General features: G+C 40.4%; 1 long non-coding RNA gene across 1 annotated transcript; it reads right to left on the bottom strand.

Annotated features, from left to right (window-relative positions):
• Nucleotides 1-581: 581 nt before the first annotated feature.
• Nucleotides 582-12,768, bottom strand: LOC306805655. The gene is made up of 6 exons (XR_013775259.1): nt 12,591-12,768; nt 9,334-9,423; nt 7,356-7,559; nt 5,058-5,133; nt 3,904-4,037; nt 582-678 (listed from the first exon to the last, which is right to left on the bottom strand). It is a non-coding gene; the product is annotated as an uncharacterized lncRNA (long non-coding RNA).
• Between the last annotated feature and the right edge of the window lie 2,608 nt (nt 12,769-15,376).

The following is a 15,376-nucleotide window of genomic DNA, read 5'->3' as shown; positions in this document are numbered from 1 at the left end:
CTGTTATTCTGAAGCTAATACACAGGGTGGGCTTTTCTTTTTTTTCAGTCTTTTCTTAATGCTCAACTTTAGCTGAAGCAGGTGAGGACCAGGGTCAGGGTAGGCTACTGAACCCATGTTTCAGACTATTTTCCTACAATATGCTACTTCTGAGCTACCTGCTCTCTAGTCTCTGTTGTAACGAGCAGATCAACTTGCCTTCTGTGAGTACTCTGTCCCTTTTTCTGTTCTTCCCAAGCAGGTATCTTCTGTGATATTAACTACTGGATTCTTTGCTTCTATCACTGTATCCTGCTTCCACCCAGACTGCTTCTCACCTGAGATGCCAGATTTATTACTACCCTATTAGCTGTGGTCTACAAGTTGTCCTGTGTTTTACTGTCTGCCAGATGACACTGCTTACAGCCGAGAGTATTTGTGTGCATTTTTCCAATAAAACACAGGATTACTCTATTGCAAATGTTTTTCTAACATCCCAGTTATGATTGTGTTTAGGATGGACATTCACTCCCACAGCTGATTGTATAGAAGCACATAATGCCTTTCAGCAAGGTATTTATAAGAATAAACCACAAATCTTTACCTAGAAGGCTGGTCTGCTTTCAGTGATGCTCTCGGTCATCTGATAGCCCATCTCCTGCCTTTCTTCACATCCTGACATGATTTTTCTCTCTGGGGCTGTCCAAAAGGGTTAGAGAGATGTCTCCAAAGATAAGCATGTGGCAGGCATTACTTCTTCCTCAATGGCTTGTCAAGAAACTACTGCTATAAATCTAAAAGAGTCTGGAAGATTTCTGTAATCTAAACTCGCAATAGTCATCTTTGATTTTGAAACAGTTAGGAAACCAAAGTGATCCCACTGATTTATTTACCTTGTATATCAGGCTCTATATTTCCCTCCCTCTGTTTCCATGTTTCTAAGCCATTCAGTTTGTTTCACACACACTACTAGCCATCTTAAAATGTGACAAGTTTATATGGCTGATACTCTGAAAAAATAAAGTCTGTCTAAATGTGCACTGGATGTCCTGGTTTATTCTCACACTAAAAAACCCAACAGAATATTTAGGAAAGGCAGTAAGTTCTAAGCTTTAAAGAAGAAGAGTTATGCAAAAGTCATTCATGTAATGTAAATATTTCTTTATCACTTCTTGTTAATGGGTATAATTAGACTCAGCTAACAGAGATGCAAAAATATTGGATATATAATTTTACAGTGTCAATCATGTAAACAGCAAGACAAATTTTGGCAGAGTCAAGGAAATATTGAGTGATTTATGACAGGTAAAAGCATCGGAAAGTCAGACACTGAAATAAATAGATTTGTTTAGTTACTTGGGTTTTATAGCTAATTTCTATTTCCCTATAGGACATTTAGTAATAAACACTCAAAGACATGTAGCACAAATTGGCTATTTAACTGGGTCACAAAGCTCAAGAAACATATTGCTGAGGCCTTATAAACACATACATTCTGTCCATACAGTGCAATGGAAGAGCCAAAAACAACCAAAAAAAGATGGTGGAAGGGGAGGAAGGAAAGTTGGTAATCCCATGCTGTGGTATTCCCCAAACACCTGGAATTCTCAGAGTCTGTAAACCACTGAATCACAAGAGAAGCACAACAGTATCAGATGCATTTATTTCAAGGAAAAAAACCCATTCACATTTCTCATAAAACAGGACCCTAAGAAATACCACAGTTTCACAACTATTTTATGGTATGCATTCATGTGTACACTGCCAAAAATCTAGTCTCTGTCAAAAAGAAAAGGCAAAAAACCATAGTATCACTATTGTTTTTTAAGTTTTATTCTAAAAAGTGATAAAATTATGTCAATATAAATTATTAGCAAGAATAGCTCACTTTTCCCATACCAAGCTCAGGCTGATATACTAATTTGGTAATGTGCTCTCACTCCCGAGATCAGCACAAAATGCTTGCACATCCTCTTTCTGCCTTACAGCAAGTGTTACTTCCTACACTTAGTAAGTTAGGAAATATCACAGAAGATGAAACTTCATGCAACAATTATTTAGCAAGAGAGTCTGTTTTGGTCTTCTTCTCACAAGAAGGTCCTCTTTAGAGTTTATGAGATTCTGTGCTAAAATACAGGGACATTAATTACAATTTATTTTGCTGCAAACCAAAAATAAAGTGCCGGCTCCTAGAACAATGTCAGTCTGTCAATCCTGTAATCTGGTAAACAAAAATTAAGGCTTTTCCTTCAGACAAAGCTATGCTGAGCAATATGAACCTCATTTTAGTGTGATATCCCAGCTTAATTTTCAGTTTACTGAGATTCAGAATGTTGCTCCACACTGATCAACAGAGACACGTTCTAGAGGGGTGAATTTTCTGAGAGACTTTACTCCTTCCATCAACATACTGCCATTTTAGGTGGAGGATACCAATCACCGTGGAAAAATACAGATTCACAAGTAAGTTTGTCTAAGAAAAGCAAATAACCTGCTCATTTTCCTTTTCCCCTTCTACTGTAAACAGGAACAATTTAAAAACAGATGACAGCAACCAGAACAAGGTCTGCCTGCCCTCCACTGTCCTGATCAAAGAATCCCTGGGGCTATTCCTTGCTCTTCCTTTCTTCAAATTTCCCACATCAACCTGAAAAAGTTCTGAACTGTCTCACTACTCTTCACAGACCACCTTCTTGAATCATGAGTCTGTAAGGTCAGACTTACATACACTCCATTCTAGCTGGAAATGCCTTTCACATACTACTACAATTTTTGAGCACTGAAATACCAGTCCTGAGGAAAACAAGCTCCATGCACATTTTTGCATGAGGAACACAAGCAGGGTGAGAAAAGAGAAGTTCAAAAGCAAGGTGGGACGAGCTTTTCTCTGCTGCTTCCACAATGGTCTCTGCTCTACTCCAAGGGGTAACAGGAAGCAGAAAAAGTAATTTTGAGAAAGCCTGGGTTTTATACATGTCCTAGCTTGTATTAGAAAGTTGAGCAGGCTGAAAATGTACATATTCTTTGTACAAGCATATAACCATGGGATCTCTCTGAAGATCATGCATCTACACTTATTTACTTATTTTATATAGTTTTATGCTTTCATTAACATTCAGATTAATTAAGGGGCAAAATAGTTTGGTTTGCATGATCTACAATAGTTAAATTATGTGAAACCAGGTTTATAAATTACCTACCAATCATTCAAACCTCCTACAGCTGTTTATTGAACAAGTAAGAGTTCAAAAGGAAAAACAAAACCCCAAAGTTCTGTCAAATAGATCATTTATCTTGAATCCCAGCAAATAACTACTTAAACTACTGATACTACTTTTTATGCTGTATTTGTGAAAAAAAAAAAAATTATGTAGTGGAAGAAAGTTTTATTTAACTGCAACATTAGATATATTTAATCTCTTTACTGTCATGACAGATCATCAGCAGTGTTTTTCAGGGCTGTCAGATTAATACTACTAGCCCAAATAAAGCTATAACTAAAAAACAATAAAAATTTCTGACTGCTGCTTCTTGCTCCTCAGCTGCTTCAGCTTGGCCCATAATTTGATGCTGTTCTCAGCTTTCCAAGCTGGTTTCACTTTCTGGTTCCTGTGTATAATTACCAAGGTCCAGAAGTGGTGCAGAGCTGCAACACTGAAGACTTGAATATAACCTTCTTTTCTAGCTATGTGAAATTCCATCTACATCAGTGAACCCACTACTTCATTTATGTTGTCTCTGGTAGCTCTCTTTGCAGATGGACTTTCTGGAGATCAGCTGAGGCATTTTGATGCAGCCCACTGTGGGTCCCGGAAGTAAGGAATACTCTGAGAGCTGAAAACAGCAGTGTTGATACCCTGGCCCTCAATCTCCAACCTCAATTTAACACACTGAAACACTTGAGGTGAGTGCATGTCTTCTTACCTTTGGTTTGTTTGGTTGAAAGGATTGGTCCTTTGGGGACAACCTATCTGATATCTCAGCTTTCATTCTGTACATCAGAGGTACCAAGCTCCTTTTTCACCAATCCAGCTGCCACAGCTGCCAGCACTTTCTTACTGAAAGCAGAAAAGTACAGAGACACATAAATACCATCCATATTCTCATCTAAGGACTACATTAAAGGCAAAACCTTTTGAGTCAGATGCCTCAGGTTATTCTCAATTGATAAGCTGCTTTCTTAGCTCTTGTCATGATACATTGGGTGATTTTAAACTTGCACTGAACTAAAGCACACATGACACTGACTCCCAGGTGCTGCAGGACCTACAAACCCAGCTCTGGGGCAGGGGGGAGATTGCAGAAGTGTGCAGACATTTGAAGTTCTGTCCAATCCAAGTGCTGAGAGCACATCTCTCGCTCTCCCTGGCCCCTGGCTGCTCTTTCTGCTTGTCACCTCCCTTTTGACATGATAGGACTTGAACACATTGTATGGAGCAAAATGATCCACTACACAGTCCTCCCAATAACACTTTTGGGCAGTACCTTTGATGGGATGCATTTTATGTCTCAGTCTGTCTTGGCTTGTACTTTAACCACATATTTTAATCTGCCTATGGTATACACAGTTACAAGTATCTCCTCCTTCCCCTTGCTCCTCTCACACTGCTGAAGTGTGAGGTTGAGTTTTCTGTGTTTAAAAAGATATAGCTGTCACTTTATGGCTGTTTCTGCAGGATTATTTAAAATAATTTGAACACTTTCATCACTGGATGACATACACTGCTAGTGCAGAGATTTGTGCTGTCCTTCTCCTAAGCTGGGAACAAGCACTGACAGAGGCTTTCTTTTTCCCCAGATGTCCCTTGACACACCAGTGCTCAGGGAAAGTCACCCTTTGACAGCCAGCTCTGTGCAGCACACATGCTCTGGTTAAGCAATGCAATCATGAGTGGGAAGGAAGAAGAAACCAGAGGAGAAAAGCAGATCATTAAGCAAGAAGTGGTGGTCACTGAGAGCTTTGTATATACAAGTAGGGTGCTGGTAAAAATCTCAGCAGAGAAAGCATGGACACCAGCACCCTGCAGTGTGCTTTTACTACTCCATCTCCACCCAGATGTCAGGCTGCTGTGCCCTACCCTCGGCTGCACAGGCATTTGCAAAGTCCCAAGGAGTGTTCCAAAAGGGTAATGATCCACAGGATTCTCAGTGTATCTGTAGGACATACAGGAACATGTACATGAGCATGTAAGGATGGATGAAGCTGCAGAACAGTTGTCATTTTTCGATGGAAGGGTCATCAGGCAAGGAGGATCCTTTAAATGTTTTGTGTTCCATGCTGCACAAAAACTTTTGAGTATATTACTTGTTTTAAGCAGCTCATACTGCCCAGCTCAACAAGAGTAATGTTCAAATTTGCTGCTAAAATTAATATCAATAGCATTTAAAGGGCCACTTATTGGAAGCAAGAGACATGGTAACTTAGATTTATAACTTGACCTTGAATTATGGGAAAGTATTTTATAACATTCCAGATTTATGATGTTATTTCCTGGAGACCCTGACTGTAAAAATGAGGCTGGACTTAAAGAAGAAAGTTCACTTCTGGTTTTCTTAACAAGAGGGTGTCCTTGAGCTGTGTAATCTTGTAACATAAACCAGACAATCTTTCAAGAAATCTATGTTCTTCCTTAATTGTCTCATAGCTAAAGGCTTTGAAACCAAGATGAGGTACTTCCTCACATCCACAGGTGCAGACACACTGAGCAAAATTCTAACTTTTAATATGCAAATTTCTTGAGAGTATGATATTCTTTTTCTCCATATCCAAATTTTACAAATATCTTTTCTTTTTCTTGATTTGTAGCCAGCACAATCTCTGCATTATAACATTTTAGGATGTTCAAATTTATATCAAGAAAAATATCCATTCTTAGTTACAATAAAAATTCAGAAGTAAATGCTTTAAAGTCTCATAGCCTCACTTCTTCAGTGATGGTTTAACAAATCACTTGTCCTGCAATCATCAAAATCTTCTAATACAGGATTTCACTACAGAAAACTCAAATATAACTGTTATTCACTTGACTGCTTAACCTGATAATAATACACATGCTTATACTTAATTATTTCTTCTGTTTAGGAGTCAAGACCAAAACCTACCTATAAGTTATTGCATTATTTTCTGTTACAGAGTTTTTCTCCTCTCACTCATCTTACAAAAATATAGGGAATGGGAGCACAAAATAAAGAAGCAGAGAAAGCAGCTTCAAAAATTGGAAGTTTACTTTACAGTTACTTCCCCTATCTTGGTTTCAGGAGTAACTATTAAAAAAGCTCAGATTTTATTTTATTCTTTTCTTCAAAGGGTTGCTGGGAATAGAATTCAAATTATCAGAGGTTCCCTTTCTTACATAGGGCCACTGACTGACCCTAAGAAAAATGTTTTGAGGCATTAGATGCATTTGTTTGAAATACTTGATATTGAAATTCAAACAGTTCTTCAAGCAGAATTTCTAACAAGAAAGATTTGTGACAGGGAATCTACAAAACTTACTTTGAAGGAAGAAAATGTGTGTTTAAGAGACCCTTGAACCTTCAAAAGAATACCTCCTTCAAAAGGCCCCACCTCACAGCTATAAGGGATTTTCAGAAGTTAATGTATTTACATGAAGTGGAAAGACTTGCAAACTGTCCAAGGCAATTACTGCAAACAGTGGTGTAGTATTGAACAAAATGGTCCCGATTTTCCTTGGGTTTTTGTATATTTTTTTTTTCAAAGAAATCCACTATTTCTTTCATCAACACTAAAACTATAGACCAAATCCTGTAGTTCTTGCTGGAAAAAAAGCAATTTTACAGACCTCCTGCTGGTCTTAGGTGCTAAGAAATTTAATACTCCAGTGAGGTGAAGGACAGAAAGAAAAGGAACTTGAAAATGCAGTCTATATGAAAGAAAAATTGTATTTAAAATGCACCAAATAAACACTGAAGACCTATTACCATGTATTTGAGCAGCTTTTTCTGATATTTATATGACTATACCCATGTCTATTCAGACACATATATATGCTTGTATATTCATGCACTCCACACAGAGCTATCCAGAATATAAGCCTGACCTATCCTTCTTAGTTTTAGTTGGAATACATTGAAACCAACACAGTCCTTGCTATCATTAGCTAAGACTTCCCTGAGATAGGACTCCACGGTGTCTTATTGCTGCATATTTCAGATTGGCTTTGTGAACTTATTAAAATTATATTTCAGGAAGAGAGGGGTAGAACAGCTAGAAGGCACACAGAAGCAGTAGGTCTAGCTGTGTAGTTCAAAGTGATCAATGCATTTAATTTGTTGGGGGGGTGTGGCTTAAATTTTATTTAAAAAAGATTTTTCCCCTTCTAGTTTATGAGATGCTTTTGCCTTCTGGATCCCACCTTTATGTCGCTCCTTATCAATGCAATCATCCTGAAGATGTTTCAGAGAGAGTGGTAGAGACTTGAAAATTATTTTTGTAACAGAGTAGGACTGGTAGAGCTTTTCATCAACATTGCTATGGACACAATGCATGAGCTCATGCACACACCAACCACCACACGTCCACTGAAGAGTCTTCCCTGATCCATAACTGCCAGTGCCAACTGAAAAAAAATATAATAATATATTTTAATCTGGCAGTTGCCCATGTGGGAAGAACACTCAACAAGTAAGATAAGAGTATACAATATCTCAATTCATTTCCATTTGCCTCCTTCAGCAACAGGGAATCTATATTTAAATACAATTTTTTATTAATTTTTGAAACTTTCTTAGATAATTCAAATACATTATTAACTATCAATCAGTTCCCAATAAATCAATCTCTCTGGCTGAATGCTTGAGACTGTTTAAAATCACGTTACCTATTTGAAGAGGAAAAAACATAAAAATCTTTTTTTCTACATATTCACCCCTCCAGAATGTATCTCTACTGATCACTGTGGAGCAACTCTCTGAACCTCAGTAAACTGGAAATTGAGATATCAAACTAAAATGAGGTTCAGATTGCTCAGTATGTCTTTTTCTGAATGAAAAGCATTAATCTTTTTATGCCCAGCATACAAAAACTATGAAAGAATTAAGATTCTGTAGCTGCAAAAACTACATAGCTGACCAGGAAGATTACAGACACAAGCATCTCCTGATCATTCTCAGCATAACTAACAAGATAGCTCTGAAATTCTAGGACTCTGAAGTGACATTGCTTCTTGTATACACTTGGATGGAGAACTCCAAAATTTTAAAAGTGAGGCAAAGGTTTCCATTTATGCCACTCTGGAGTGATTCCATTTCCCATTTGTATGGGAATCTGAAACAATTCTGCTGTGAAACATGCTTTTCAATATGAGGGTTTCCTCCAAACATGGAGCCTAGCTCCACCTCACCTCCGACTAAAACTCAGAACTTTCAGTGTCTGTGTAAACACTGCAGTAAATGCAATGAAATCTTCAAGCCATTTCCCAATATTCAGACTTTCCTCTGTTGGACTTTTAAAACCTGCTGCTGTATGGTTGCTGTGGAGAGGCATGACCAAAAACCATGAGCCTGAAAACATTTAACTGAGCTCTTGGTGATTACTGGGAAAGAAGTACAGCCTTTAAGGCCTCTCTATTTTCCCACATGGATATTAGTGCAAGCTAGAGTACACTAACTCTAGCAGTTACAGCCTGGATGCATGCAGCAGTTTTTCCTCTTTATATACCTTGAATAAACCTCAGAAATGTCACCACGTTTTCCCCACTGCTGCCTGCAGCTGTTGGACAACCCGAGAGACATCACAGGGTGCAGGAAAGCACTGGGTCATCTCTGTATCCTCTCTAGGCCAGGACACAGACAGGCTGTCCTCAGACTGCAGCAAAGGTCCTGTCATGCCACAGCACTCATGGCTCTTGACCCTCTGGGCTGAGAATGCCTCTTTGCTGCTGCCTCAGGGGTCAAGCAAACTGCTGGTGGATGTGGAACTAAAACATTTTCATTGTCAAGTCAGAGTCAATGTGTTCCAATCATGTTTCTGCAAAGAACACTGTAGGTTTCCCTTGTAAGATTTTTTTTTAGGTCATTTTTCTAAAACAAACAGATTCTTTGACAAGGTAGGCTGCAAAGCTGCTATGAAGATTTGTAAGCCAAATAACAGGATAACACACACCTAACCACATAAGCACATTTTCACACAAACCTTTGATTTGTTGGTAACAACTTTATCAGATACTGTCTGAGGAAGGGGAAAGTTCCCATAGCCAAGTCATCCCTTTATATATTTAACCAGCAAACTTCAAAACAGCAGAATTTTATATAGAGGAAGTCAAAGTTACTGTAAAGAGTCAGGTTTCTGAACTACTTACCGTCAGCTTCCCTCCCACCCTTTAATTCACATACCTATTGACACAGGTTTCTGTGCTGTAGAGCCTTGTTATTTCTTCAGTATCATTAATACTTATGATAACAGGTGTTTCACATACTGCAGAACTGCAAAAACAGAAATGTGAGTGTCAGAAGAAAACACTGATATCGAAGATATTACACTGAGATAAAGTAATTTATACTTGGAAATTTCAAGGAAATGATAGTGCTTTATCTACAATGCTTCAGAGCAGTCCCCAGGGTAACAGCACACATTCCAATTGGGTTTTTTCTGGAGTACATGGGTCATAATATATACATTATGAAAAATATATCAACTTGTTGCTACTACAGTCAGTTTGCACAACATCCACAACACTTGACACTGTAGCACAACATTTATTTGACTTATGCAGGTGAGTGCCTGCCCCCACACCTCACTGAAGCTTACAAGGAGAAAGCCTTGTCTTTTCATCACCACATCTATCCCTCTTCTTCCCATGTGGGATTCATTAAAAACACGGCTGTAGGAGCCAGCAAAAGGGCTGGTAGTGCTGCACCTGCAGCTGGGGGCAGAAGCTGCCAGCAGGTCAGACTCAGCATGAGGCCCTGGGAGCAGCACTGAGAGGGAGCTGCTGGCATGGGCAAAAGGCAGGAATGGCTGCTCCAGCTATCACAGCTTATTTCATAAAAGCAGAGCTGGTTTTGTTCTGAAGGCAAAGATGAGTCAAGTGGCCAGAAAGAGGCAGAAAAAGAGCAATTTCTGAGACTCTCAGGACTTTGCATACAGTGTTCACCCCTACCTGAAAAAGAGGGAGAAGTGAAATGAACAGATGAACTGCTGCAATGCTGTGGGTTCTGGGACACATTACAGTCATCTCTGCTCTCAAGAGGAGGATCTCAGGTGGCTTGGAAGGGAAAGATCCAGTAGGGCACTCTGACAGAATAAAAGCTATTGCTTCTTAGGCCTTTACTAAAGCATTTCAATGGATTTAATTTAATTTCAAGAGTGTTTTGAGAGCCAGGACTGTGTTGCCTTTTATCAAGGGTTACCATACCCATAAGCATGAAGCTTCTTTTTTTAATGTATCTTTTGAGGTTTTTTCAAAGCAATGATTTTTTTCTTTTGAGAGACTTCTATTAGAGCCTATGCCATGCTCTGTGAGAAAGGTTTAATCCACGCTGCTTCAGCTATTACCCATAGTGTCAAAAAAGAGCAATGCAAATATTCACAATATCCTCAGACAAAAATAAAGAGAATACTTTTGTGCTTTCATAGTAGCCTAATTCCATTTTTCTCAAAAAAAAAAAAAAAAAAAAAAAAAAAAAAAATCTTTCCGGGCACTTATTTCAATTGTAAAATAGGCAGCTGCTCAGAATTGCCAAATTGATAATTTGCCTTTATTTTTTTACTCCAGCAGCTCCTATCAGACTACATATTTACTAGAGCAAATGTCTAATATTTACATTAACTACATGCAAATGAAGTTCCATTTCATATTAAAAATATATATTTTTTAAAGTCATTCACCTCATTTTTGTTATGACTTCAAAATAGCATAGATAGCAGTGAGGCTCCCCTTTAAATGCTGTGTGATAGCAAAAATCCTGTGGTTCCCTGCAGGGCCAGAAAATATTCCCTGGGATCTTCCAAAATGTTCTTCTGTAAAATCTTTTGTTCCTCTTTGTTCTCCCAGGCAAAGTTTGACCCCTGGAACTTCTGTGCCACAACCACAGAAGCACAGAGCCCACACCCCACACAGGAGTTGTGAGGGAGGCCCATGAGGAGCTCTCCCATGGTGGCCCACACTCCCAGCTTCACCATTAAAAGCACAATTGTTGTAACAAATGCACCTATTAATCTTCTAGGACAATGACACCAAGCACCTCTGACCTACCTTTGGATCAGCACTCCTGTTATTTCCCATCCCACGCCGAGGAGAATTTCAAACGAGCCCGGAGCTGAAGGGCACCTTGGAGGCGCATGTCGCCCATCCTCCAGGGAGGTGTTGTGAGGGCCCAGCTCCATCTCCCCCCAGTCCCTGCAGCTGCAGCCAGGCCCATATGGCGGCTCTGGACGCCTTCCCTTGCTCCTCCTCCCCAGCAACCACCCCAGCCCTGGGGCTCTGCGGGATGGAGATGCTGAGGGCAGGAGGAGCCCAGGCGGAGGCACTGCCATGGCCGTGTGGGCAGCCTGGCTTCCACAGGGATCCAGAGCCATGGCCCTGCACACACCGTGTGGGCAGCCTGGCTTCCACAGGGACCCGGAGCCATGGCCCTGCACACACCGTGTGGGCAGCCCAGATCCCACAGGAGCCCAGAGCCATGGTCCTGCTCACAGCCATGTGAGCAGCCCAGATCCCACAGGAGCCCAGAGCCATGGTCCTGCTCACAGCCATGTGAGCAGCCCAGATCCCACAGGAGCCCAGAGCCATGGCCCCACTCACGGCCGTGTGGGCAGCCCAGATCCCACAGGAGCCCAGAGCCATGGTCCTGCACACAGCCATGTGAGCAACCCAGATCCCACAAGAGCCCAGAGCCACTGCTCGGGAATGTTTAACGCTGTAATTAATGGTGCTTGGCTTCACTGAGCTCTGACCTTGCTGGCAAGTGGAGTGTTTGGAAGAAAAGCAAAACTAATGGTAAATTCTGACTGTCTTTTCAAGCTTGGAAGAGGGACAAATGCTCTACATTAAACATACAGAGATCCTCACCAGCAGAATTACCTTCTGTGGAGGAAAAGCCAAGCTACTGAGCAAATGGCAAAAAGAAGGGGAAAAAATGTGTTCACACTGCACAAAGGCTTGACAATAAAAATCCTTCCCCCTCTAAAATGAGGAACTGCCTGAGACACAAGACTCACTACTCTCACAGCCACATGACAAACAAGAGAAACAAAGAACAGAAATACCAGAGACGTGATGTAAAGTGGTGGATGGGCTAAAATTAGTTAATGTTCTGATTTCTTCTATGAAGAGAGGATAAGTTCTATTTTTATATTTTTAATTACACCAAAAATCCTAGAGTTTACTGGAAAGTGGTGAAGTAGAAATTTTAAAATCTCAATACATGCATGTACTAACATAAATACATGTACACGTTAGTGTTTAGGAGCACTAATAAAAAGCTGATTTTACAAAGTAAGAAGAAATACACCCCATTCACTTTCATAATTGTATCAGAATAACATCAGGAGAATTTACAGACTACCTTAGCTAAAGCAACTTCTTCTAGTCTTAAGAGAAAGGTTGCCAGTATTTCTCATTTTTTCCACCCCCTCTTTTCTCTCTTACCTTTCCAAATAAAGCTTTCCTTCTTCCTATTGAGGTATTAATATTTTCACTACAAGAAAGGAAATTCTTATTCGTTTTTCTCACTTTCAGTGTAAGCCGGTGTTGCTCAGAGCTGGAATGAAATACAATTAAATGACTGAGTAAAAAATTAAGATTTTGTTTAAAGTCAAAAAATTGATTAAACAAACTACACACAAAGCAGCAGCACTTAAGCACAATGCAGAGGACCAGAGGTTCAGCTTCTCTAGGCTATTTTCTTTGTGGTATCTTTGTTGATCTTGATAAATCTAATTTAAGACAGAACTGAAATTTTCTGGTATAGTACACACAGTTTTCTTCAAGTGAATGTTGAGCTGTGGCACAGATGTGAGTTTTTGGTTAGCCAACACACATCCAAATATACTTACATGGCTCCCTACTTGCCCTCCCTGCAAGCCTGCATGCACAAATACACTGATGAAGTTACAAATTTCTTTTGGGAAAGGTAGCAATGTGAAGAATCATAGGGAGGACATAACAAGGGAGGAGGTATTGTCATGGTGCAGAAGAATGGGAAAGAAGACAGCAAAAAGCTGCAGTGGAAAAAGATAAAAAAATAAAAAGCCTCTGAAATGAAGCTGTGTGCTGGGGCTGGCTGCAATGGAGTTAATTGCTCCATCACAACCTGCACCTTGCCAGCTTGCAACTAAAATGGTGCTGATAGCACTTATAGCATTGGAGGTGCTGCTGGACAGGGCTTGCAGGGTGTCAGGGCTTTCTCTGCTCCCCAGCTCTGTCCTCCAGGGGGCTGGGAGGAGGCTGGGCACAGCCAGGACAGCACCAGGGGCTGACCAAAAGGATGCTGTGTGTCACACAGTGCCAGGCTCAGCCACAGAACAGGGGGTTTGGCCCTTCCCCCTCTTTGGAGGCTGACTAAGCACTGGTCTGCTAGTGGGAGAAGTGACTTATTTTGCATCAGTTTGTGTCCCCCTACCCTTTCCCCTCATTTTTAAACTACTTTTATACCTTGACCCACAAGTTTACTCACTGTTGCTCTTCTGATTCTCTCCCTCATGCCACTGTGTGGGAGTATGTGATCTGCTGGCTGAGGTTATCACACCATACACTGAGAATAGGAAATAACCACAACCATAATGGCAGTCAAATTATAAACTAACCTGGAAGTCAGAGAAACAGAAACTATGGCTTTTTTCTGCTGCTTATTCTTTTGCACTTTTTAAAAATTCATATTTACTCTACCTGAATTGTCACGTGAGTAGTGAGATTGGAAAAAAAAGGACACTTTTTTTATTCTTTTCTTCTGGATGTTGAAGAGATCGTTAGGAAAAGTAATAAAATATACATGACTGTCTCTGAATGTGAAACCCCCCTGCAAACAAAATTACTTCCATTAAGACACCAGCCAAATTTAGAAAAAAATGTGAGCTGGTTTAAAATAGTTCAATATAGGGTCATCAGAGTGCTATGCCAGCTGAAGCTGGGGCTGTGTTGCAGACTTGGCCAGCAGTCAATAAGCTCACCTAGCCAGTGTGGCAGCAAGCTACCTCTAGCAATATTTTAATATTTATTCATCTTTGCATACTTTTTGTTCCCAAATTTTTCAGGATGCTGAGGTAACTGTGATGATGTCAACAGAGTGAAATTGTCAATGTCAGAAAATGGCTGCAGCAAGAATCTTAGCTAGCAGACATAATTACAACTTCTGTACAAAGTTCATAACTTTTTCTTCTAATGTAAGCAAACAGGGTTTTTGAATACAGAGAGAAAAGGCCAGGATTTTCAGATGTGTGCTGGTTTTCACTGTATATTTATCAATTTGTGTACAAAGACCTTTTGCTATGGGTACATGAGCCCATCCCTCTTTCTCAGCATGACAGATCCCACTGCATTTGTAGGTGCTCTGTTTTCACGAGGAGCAGTCCCCACCATGCTGCAGGAAGCCATGCAGGTGTGCACCCTGCTTTTCCTCACTTAGGCTTTTCTAGAGCAGCAGAAAAAAAGCACACAGACCCATAAAAGCAGCTGAGGCAGCTGCCCTGCCTGGCACACTGCTGATCTTCTTAAAGCTTTATCAGTGAATCAGTGTTGCTGCTTCGAAGCTGTAGCCTGAACAGAGTGTGCTACTTAGCAGTCATAGCAGCTCTTTTGGAAAGAATTCAATATATAATTATAAACAAAGGGATTTAAAAAGTGTGTGCCTTGGGAAATACAGTTGCAGAGACAATGCATGGGAGACCTTCATGTTAAACATGTTTCAACGGAAAATCTGCCTACTTCCCTCATATATACAGGAGAGTCTGTGCACATTTAAACCACAATAAAAGGATGCCACAGCACTACCTTTACAGCTCAGGAGTAGGTGGATTGAGAAGGTGGTAAACTCGTGATAGATAAGGCTCAATCTGAGTTACAGCAAGCAGATTTTTTCCAAATAAAATAATCTGAATTACCTGGGGTGAATTCAGCCACTGGCCCTGGCCTTCCCACTGCAGAGATGAAACAGGAGCTGCACAGCCTGCATCTAAACTGGAAATGCCTGATTTAGAGTGTTGCTGCTGCTCAAGCCGTGGGTGAGCAGGGAGAGCTCAGCAGGTCTCTCCTTCCTTGTAACACTCTTCAAGAGCTCTTGTTCTACAGCTTTGCTTTGAAGGAGTAAGAATGCCACAACTGAGCCCATTTTTCCCTTTCTGTCAGTGGGGATAACCAGAAAAGGCTCAGGAAATTCTGGAGGCCAAGATAGATAGACAAAATGCTGAGAAGAAAAAGGAGACTTTAAAAAACACCCC

The sequence above is a fragment of the Erithacus rubecula genome (assembly GCF_903797595.1).
Source record: "Erithacus rubecula genome assembly, chromosome: 10".
In the NCBI taxonomy this organism is placed as follows: Eukaryota; Metazoa; Chordata; class Aves; order Passeriformes; family Muscicapidae; genus Erithacus; species Erithacus rubecula.
The sequence above is the reverse complement of the archived record's forward strand: the minus strand, read 5'-3'. Positions and strand labels throughout refer to the sequence as shown.